The sequence below is a fragment of the Marmota monax genome, unplaced genomic scaffold, assembly GCF_021218885.2.
Source record: "Marmota monax isolate L192 unplaced genomic scaffold, Marmota_monax_Labrador192_F-V1.1 WCK01_AAM20220418_F8-fsc00317, whole genome shotgun sequence".
NCBI lineage: Eukaryota > Metazoa > Chordata > Mammalia > Rodentia > Sciuridae > Marmota > Marmota monax.
This window is the reverse complement of record NW_026693234.1, coordinates 516,504-525,021: the sequence shown is the minus strand read 5'-3', so window position 1 is coordinate 525,021 and position 8,518 is coordinate 516,504.

Genomic DNA, 8,518 nt, shown 5'->3' with positions numbered 1-8,518 from the left:
GAGATCAACTACAGCAGTCTACTTGATTTAATAATAGATATTATACTCCTTAACATTCGGAACCAAACATGTTCCACTAACTTTGCGTCAAAAATAGCAGTTTCTTTTTATTCTACATTTTTTAAAGATCAGAAAGTATCTTATTAGGTCAGTTGTACAATTTTTAGGTAAGAATAATAAATATCAATGCATTTTATATTACAAGAACTAGTGAAGAAATGTAAACCATCTCTCTTGAGAGACCTGCAAACGTTGGTGTGGTCAAGCAGTAGCCAGCCCAGTGCTACCCTGTGAACCGCAGCACCAATGCCCAAGATGTTCCCACACGAGGGACCTCCAATACGAGATTGTTAGTGCAAGGGACAGCTCCCAAGGAGCTCAATGTTAGCTTTGTGGTTTTTAATTTGATTGTGTTTCCCACTCCAATCTCTGAGATTGCTCTAATCAGACGTAATTGAAGGAGACAAAGTGTTCCCTTGCTGCCCTGTGGCGGTGGCGATCTAGGGGAGACTGTGCCCCTGCAGGCTTCTGCCCTCAGACATCAGGAGGTGTCTATCTCCATGGTGGAGGCTGCTCCACTTCCCTTGCTTATCCAAAGCATTCTGAGGATTTGCCATATTTCTAAGAACCGCTTCTGAAATGTCTCTGAGGTCCTAACTCAGAACCAAACAGTTGAAAGACTTCTAGTAACTTCTAAATGATTATTTGCTCCTTGTGAAAAATATGAAAGAGATTCAGAGATGTCTAAAAGAGAGGACAAAGTCTGTCTGCCTCTAGGGTGACCAACTCATCCTAGTTTGGTCTGGGCTCTTCTGGTTTTAGCACTGTGAGTCCAGTGTCTGAGAAATGACTCTGTCCTGGTCAAATCAGGGCATGGTGTGAGATTAAACCCGGATGTCTGTGTGCATGCTCCCTTTCTTCTCTCTCCACACACACACAACTATACATGTGCATCTATGTATCAAGATCTATGCTTATAAATGGATGTATATAAATACAGACATAGATGGATATAACGGATATAAAATCATATTTACAGGTGTTTTTTTTTTAATTTAACATAGGTCATGCATTCTCCAAAATCATTAAACATTCTTCAAGTGGGTGAGTGTTAAAGGCTTCACCCTTGTTCATTATACAAATATGCCATAATCATAACATCTCACTATGTAATTGTATATCTATATCATTTATGTTTTCATTTAAAATGATTTCAATTAAAATTATACCGGAAAACCCGGTTTGAATATCCTTGTGCATGGGGCTATAGCTGTAGCTCAGCAAGTAGTAGAGCACCTCTTGGGCCTGCTTGAGGCCCTGGGTTCCATCTCCAACACTGCACAACAAAACAAATCCTCCCCCGTGTCTTTATTTTTGTAGCTGTGGAGTGGATACATCACCATATATGGGAAGTGAAATTTAAATACATCTTCACGCATTGCTTGTTAGGAAGATTTTTACGCTGGACCATGTTTATGGTCAAGTCCACTCCCTGATTCTCGGAACCTGTGAGCCTAATACCTTCCATGGCAGAAGGGTCTTTGCAATGTGATTAGGACAGAGACCTGGAGATGGGGAGAGCGTCACCTGGGTCCAGTCGAATCACGAGTCCTTAGAAATGGAGGCTCTTTTTTTCTGCTGTGTGATAGAAGAGATGGAGGAATAAGGGGTCCAAAGTATGTACAGGGACTTGACCTGTGTCACTGGCTTTGATGATGGAGGAGGGGACTATGAGCTGCATACAGAGGCTTCTAGAAACTGAGGAAAGCCTTTGGCTGACAGCCATCAAGGAAAGGAGGATCTCAGTCCAATAACCTGAAGGAACTGAATTCTGCCAACACCCAAATGATCCAGAACACGGATCCTCCCTGAGACCTCTGGAAAGGAACACAGTCCTGCGACACCTTGATTTTACTTGGATGAGACCTATGTCCAACCCTGGCCTTCAGAACTATAGGATGGCAAATATATGTTGTTTAAGCCGCCAATTTTATGGTACATATTGAGCATTTCTAGCCTAAATTCCTGAAATGGCAAACTTTTGACAAGACATGTTGACCTCTGAAATTTTAGGACTTAGGAGCATTTCAGATGTCAGCTTCTCATATTACGAATGCTCAACCAGTAAAGTCTATGAAAATATTTACAAAAAAACGAAAACAAAAACAAAACAACAACAAAACACTGAAATCTGAAACACTTTTGGTCCCAAACAATTTAGATACGAGATCCTCAACCTGCAATTTATCACAGCAGTAATAGAAAGCTAATATGGCATTATTTTAAAATGCATATCATTTTGTTAATAAAAGTGTTACCCGTATACAGGCAAAACCAACCTCTAATGGTAGAATTGAGACTAGAAATTGAATTTGAGGCATATTAACTGGCAAGAGGCAAGATGTGGGGATTTGAAATGTTGACGGGGCAGTGGTTGCTGGATGTACACAAATGTAACAGCAATTTAACTTCACTCAACTTTATGGAAGGAAAGCACAACCTCAATTATAAAAAATAAATAAAAAGCATACATTCCAGTATCAGCTTCTCGATTTGTTATTTATTGGTTGGTATTTTTATGTGCATGTTTTTTTATCTTGGGAATGATCTGCTTATCCTTAGTTTAGGAATTTTTTTTTTCTTATTTGCTCCTAAAGGCTTTTGCATTTCTATTTCTTGTTTTCTCTAGTTTTTGAAAACACCGTTGTCACTTTGTAACAATACAGAAGTGACAGAACTTGAAACAAATCTCCCAACCTCTGGATTTCCTCTGGCAAGAAGGAACTTAAGCCCTTTAAGCCAAAAAAGCACTTGGGACAGTCCCCTGGCAATTTCATCATATCACACTGATTCATATAGTCAAGTTTGGTTTAGGAATCGAGTCTGTACAAACCACCAGTCCACATGCAAGGCCAGTGTCCCACAGAATAAGCCCAAGAGGTTTCTGTTCTCCAGTGAGGTGTCTCAATGCAACAAAGTGTCTGGAGGCAATAAATAGAAATGGCAGTCAAAGTGCATTCGGAGGAGGTCCAGTGGGTTAGCAGAAACCCAGGAGATCCATGTCCACTGTCCAGGCATAAGCTTGGCTTGCCTGCTAAGCAGCTAGGTGGCCTAACTAAAGTCCATCAGATCCACCTGCTTCACGTACAGAATGTGGGAGGCACCCAACCAGGGGTGGCAAAGAGGTTTCAATGAAGGCATCAACGCAAGGGGTTTGTTGAAAAAGATGGTAAAGCTCTATATGAACTATGAAAGATATTGATGTGATTCTCCGAGATATCCTCTATGGGCACAGGATTAGAGATGAGCCCACCTGTTTCTGGACAAGGAGAAATCTATTCTCTCTCTCTCTCTCTCTCTCTCTCTCTCTCTCTCTCTCTCCTCTTCCATACTGGGTATTGAACTCAGAGGTGCTCTACCACTGACATAAACCCTGACCCCTTCTTATTTTGTATTTTGAGAATCTTGCTAAGTTGCTTAGCGCCTCACTAAATTGCTGAGGCTGGACTCGAACTTGAGATCCTCCTGACTCAGTCTCCCAAGTTGCTGGGATTACAGGAGTGTGCTATGGCAACTGGCTACCCTCTATTTTCTTCTCCCATGACTAATTATCTTCTCGAGACGCTAAATGTCTGAGATTTGAACATTTGGTGCAGAGAAGAGCTCCTTGCTGCTTCGCTCTAGGACAGGCCAGAGAGTGGTAAAGACCATAGACTCTGGAGCCAGACCACCAGGATTTGAGTGTTGGGATGCTTTCGATGCTTATCTCGGTTCTCTGAACCCCAGTTTCCCTAAAATGGGTGTGACTTCAATGTGTTGGCACAGGACAAGGGCATTGAACAGTGAGTCATTGACACGTGGTTAGTATTTTACGACTTCGCTGTTATGGATAGTGATAATGAGGAATAGAGTGATCAGAGGATGACAGGAAGAGGCCCAGCATGAGAGCTGCCAGACAGAAGGAGTCCCTAAGTACCTTCATGCTTCTTCATGAAGACGTGGTAGAGGCACACTTTCAGGAATGTCTGTACTATAGATGAAGAAAGAGAGAATCTCCTGGAAACAGGAGCACGAAGTCCCAGACCTCCCACGGACCAGAGATGCAGAGGGCTCTGGGCCCTAGAGAAGCTAGGAGAAAGAGCCCAGGTAGGAGACACTGTGAGGCACCGTGCCAGGGTCTGCTAGGAGTTCACAGATCACAGACTAACAAGTTCCTTTGGCTTTGCAAGTTCCCTTCTTTTTGTTTGGGTTCAATCTGAATTTGAGGAACCTTGATTTGCAAAGTTAAAATGAAACTTTAGACTATCAAGTGGTGCAGCTGTTGGGTCCAGCTGTGGGCTGTGAACCCTACGGGGGGCGGGGGACGGTTTCTTCTGCCTTCTCTCTCTCTATCCTCCTTCCTTGCTTCCTGGTTAGCAGCTTTCTAAAGCAAAACAGACAACTTGCTGGTAGTTTAGGTGCTGGTGAATGATGAGATCATGGTCTGGATCGTGAGTTAGTGGTGGACAGAGATAAGGTAGCCTGAGAAAGAAAGGAGGGTTTTTGTTTGTTTGTTTGTTTTTGCAATGGAATCTGTCCTCTGTCCTCAGAGATTACGAAATCACACAAACAATGAAAAGAGACACACAGCTGGTCCATGACAAACCAAAGCTGGAAAGTGAAGAGTGGCTCAGTGAGTAAGCCATTATGAAGACAGAAAGTTCAAGACCTGCAGAGCTCCAGTTGGAGATCACAGAGGAACCTCAGGGAGCACCAGTGTCTAGTCTGAGACTGCCCTGGACTTTTGGATCCCCAGGGAAACTGATTAAAAGCCTGATGGATCCCTTTTCCACAAACCCAATATTCTAACCCAGAATCTCGGTGTTAGGCTGGGAAATTTGTATTTTCGGAAACAGTCCTGGTGATTTGGGTTCGTGGACAATTTGAAGGCTGTGGACTAGTGCAGAAGTGCATTCATGGATGTGTTGTCCAGTGCAGGGCAATTGGTTTACCAGACGATTTAGTGCAGAGGCACAGCCATGAAGGAAAGGTTGAGGTTGCAGGGCTCAATGAGTCCTTTGTGTTACAGAAGCTGGGGGACAGATGGCTTGGAAACTTCTCAAAAGAAAAAGATCCAGTATTACAGAGGCATGAAGGCAGATTCTACTTGACACTGGGCAGGTGAGACCCACCTCACTACTCCCTGCCTAGCACCTTTCCTACCTCCTGCCCCAGATTTGCTGAGTACCAGAGGGTCTTCTAAGTACCAATGCACACGATGCTATCTCAGTCATTTTTATTCCAATTTAGCATGTTCTCATACACTTGGATGGAGTTTTAGGGTTCACTCCCAATTGGAGTGTATAGATGAAATCTTGGTGGTAGGAGAAGAGGTACACAGAACTACTAGATCTGGTGTGAAGATGAATGAAGTTGCTTGATTGCTAATTGCTCCCAAGACTTGGGAACATTGTAGGGACTTTAGTGGGGGGAAAAATTTTGTCTTATGGGCAATGCTTGAGCCAGGAGCGGATTTCTTATAATCCAGGTCCCTGGCTCCATGTGAGTGTGGATCCTAAATACTTTCTCTTTCAACTCTGCTCTAGCCTGTGCCAACGATGCTGTCTTCTAGGACACATGGCTCCCAGAGATGAGGAAATGTGTGAGCTCATCTGCCATAGTCCCTCACTTCCTGTCTCTAACACAGTATCACTGTCATTTAAAGGAGAGCAATACTGAGGCCTGGAAGACCTCTTGATATGTTTTAATGCACAGGGGTCAGTGCCACTTCTAGAATCAGCACCTGTACTTCCTGATTCCCAGGCCAGCACTGTCCTAGTGCCCCATACTTCTGGATGAGTTGCTTTCTGCATCTCCCTGACACCCCCTCCCCAAAAGACCTGCAGACCTGGGCCCTAAAAGTTGGGTTTTACTTCTAGCAGAGATTGGTTTCCTGTGCCACTTCTTCATCGAAAAGTGCCACCTGACTTCAATGAAGTTGTCACTCCTCTTCCTCTGAGGTCTCAATTCATATATGATAGGCATTTCTCTGGGGTTGAGAATAAATTGGATGGGAATAACTAGGGGTAGGGAGAATGCTCTGGAGCCTATTTCAATGGATTGGGGGGGACACTTCTCTCAGTGGGCAGGGGAGGGTGGCAGAAGAAAGGATTGATACAGGTTGGTGCTAGACAGCAACTGAAGTCCTTGGGTCCCAGGAAATTGATATTAAGTAGCAGAACTACTGTATCAGAACAATCTTGTCTGTCTTGAATGGGCAAAGAGACCAACCAAGTCAGAAGGCCATTCTTGGAACTGATGGCCTCAGTTTCTAAAAATGTACCTCTCCCCCACTGCCAGCTTCATCCTTCTGGATTTGTGTTACCCTAAAAGAAAATAAAATTGCTTTATTTTATAAATAAAATGTATTCTTGAAAACCCTAGAGCCATGTAATATTCTGGAGTAGGTCTGTACCCAAAGCTGATGTCTAGGAAAGAGCCCAGAGACTGGCTTTGGTGGCCTGGACTTCTCACAGTGTAATGTTCAGGTCCCTCTGCTTTGGGGAAGGAGTTCTTCCGGTTGAGCCAGTGCCTGGGATCTGCCGTAGGTGGCATGTACTTAAGTGCTCTGGAGACCTTCATGGTGGAAGGTGAGAGTTGGAGGTGTCTGGGATTTTTTTTTTTTTTTTAACTTCTCTGCTTTCTGGCTGCTTTACCTGGTGTTTATGGATGTGTAAATGGTTATTTTATAGGAGGTGGGGAGTTTGGGAGATGAATTCCTTGGCAAGGTCATGGCTGAGGAATGATGAAATGTGATCTAAAATCTGCAGAGTCGGCACGGGGAGGTTTCCAGGAAGGGAAAACAGGAACCATGGGCTGCGACTGGACATATTTTCCACCCATCACTGAGACTAACTGCTGGGACAGGGGACAGCTATGGCCAGTCTCAGAGCAAGAAATGTTCTGAGTGGGATCATCTTACTACACTTAATCTGCACCGAAATGCCTTTTTTATTAAAAAAAAAAAAAGGTGGTGGTGAAGGGCAGAAAGGACATTGCAATCATCAGAAAGATGAGCAGATCCAAAATCTCTCCTGTCCCTGCCTTCTAGAAGCATCCACATCCTGGGTCCTAACTGTGGTTGGGATCCAAAGAGATAAAAACAAAACAAAGCAAATAAACAAAATCCCCTACGTTTCTAAAGCTTGCCGACTCCTTGAAAACCAGGAGTGGCGTTAAACTAGCACTTTGGCTGGATGAAGGACTGTAGGGACCTGCAGTTACAAGGCTGTAGGGTCTTAGGAACAGAGGACATCAAAGCTGGGCCGCACAGGAAGATGGCGGAGTGCTGTGGTTTTCAAGCCTTGGGTTATCTGTCAAAGTATCGCCCCAAGTGAAATCACAACGGAGGATCCCAATGTATGACCCGGACCATGGGAGCAGTCTGTGAGATGCAGGAACTGGACGTGCCTGTTTCTCACACCCAGCACTATGGAAAAACAGTGTGAACCCCGCTCTCCCCATAACCTACACAGTAAGGCAGGGTGTCAGGAGCAGTCGTAACCAAGGAGGCCTCAACACAGGCCTGACATGGCTTCTACTTCCTGAGGACTGGCTCCCTCCAGTGGATGGTAGGTACCGGGCCGGAAATTTTGTAGTGTAGGTCATTAAAGAAAAACTACATAAACACTGGCTTGGAAGTGTTTCTAGGACATCTGCCCAGCAACCCCTGCTCTCTGTGTTCATCCTTGCTTCTGACTTTGTCTGATGGTCCTGACGATCAGCTCCCTGGAGAGTTATCTTTTTTTCCTCCATTATTTCAAATTCTGGAAATGGTTTGCAACTTGACTTCCCTCCTGTCTTTTCCAGGTGCCCCCCACCCTCCGACTGCTCAGATTCCACTCTGGACAACAGGCTTTCTGTGACTTGAGTTGTACATTTATTCACTTGACAGTAAACTTGCCAGACTAGGCCCGACTCTTTTTTTCCTAAACAGAGTGGGTTTTACCTAGGATTCCCGACAGATCCACAGATCATCGTCATTGAAAACCTGGGAGTGACCGTTAGCCATGGCAGAAGGCACAGGGACTGTACAGAGATGGGACACCTCTTTTGAATGCTGAATCAATACATCATAGGCTGTGACCTCCAACTGAACGTTCTCAAGGTGAAGCCTTAGGGGATCTCTCCTGTGACCGGAGAGAATGCTCACCAGGTCCACTAGGTAGACACCCGTGCGTGCTCATCAATCATGGCGTGAAGAAAAGGATGAAGACGAAATCCTGTACCCCAGTTTCCACTTTGAGAACCAGTGGGATGATACTGTTATTACAAGGCTTAAATGAACTGACACATGAAAAGGGTTTTGAACACTGTAAAGTGCTTTGAAAGAACATAGTAAGTTCTCAATAAATTTAACAGTGATTACCCCTAAGGACTCAAAAAAAAAAAAAAAAAAAGCATGGGATGCTGGTAAGGGACTCAAAACGTAAGATAGAGGAATTTTTATAATTTCCTCCCCCAAACTGACTCACGCTTC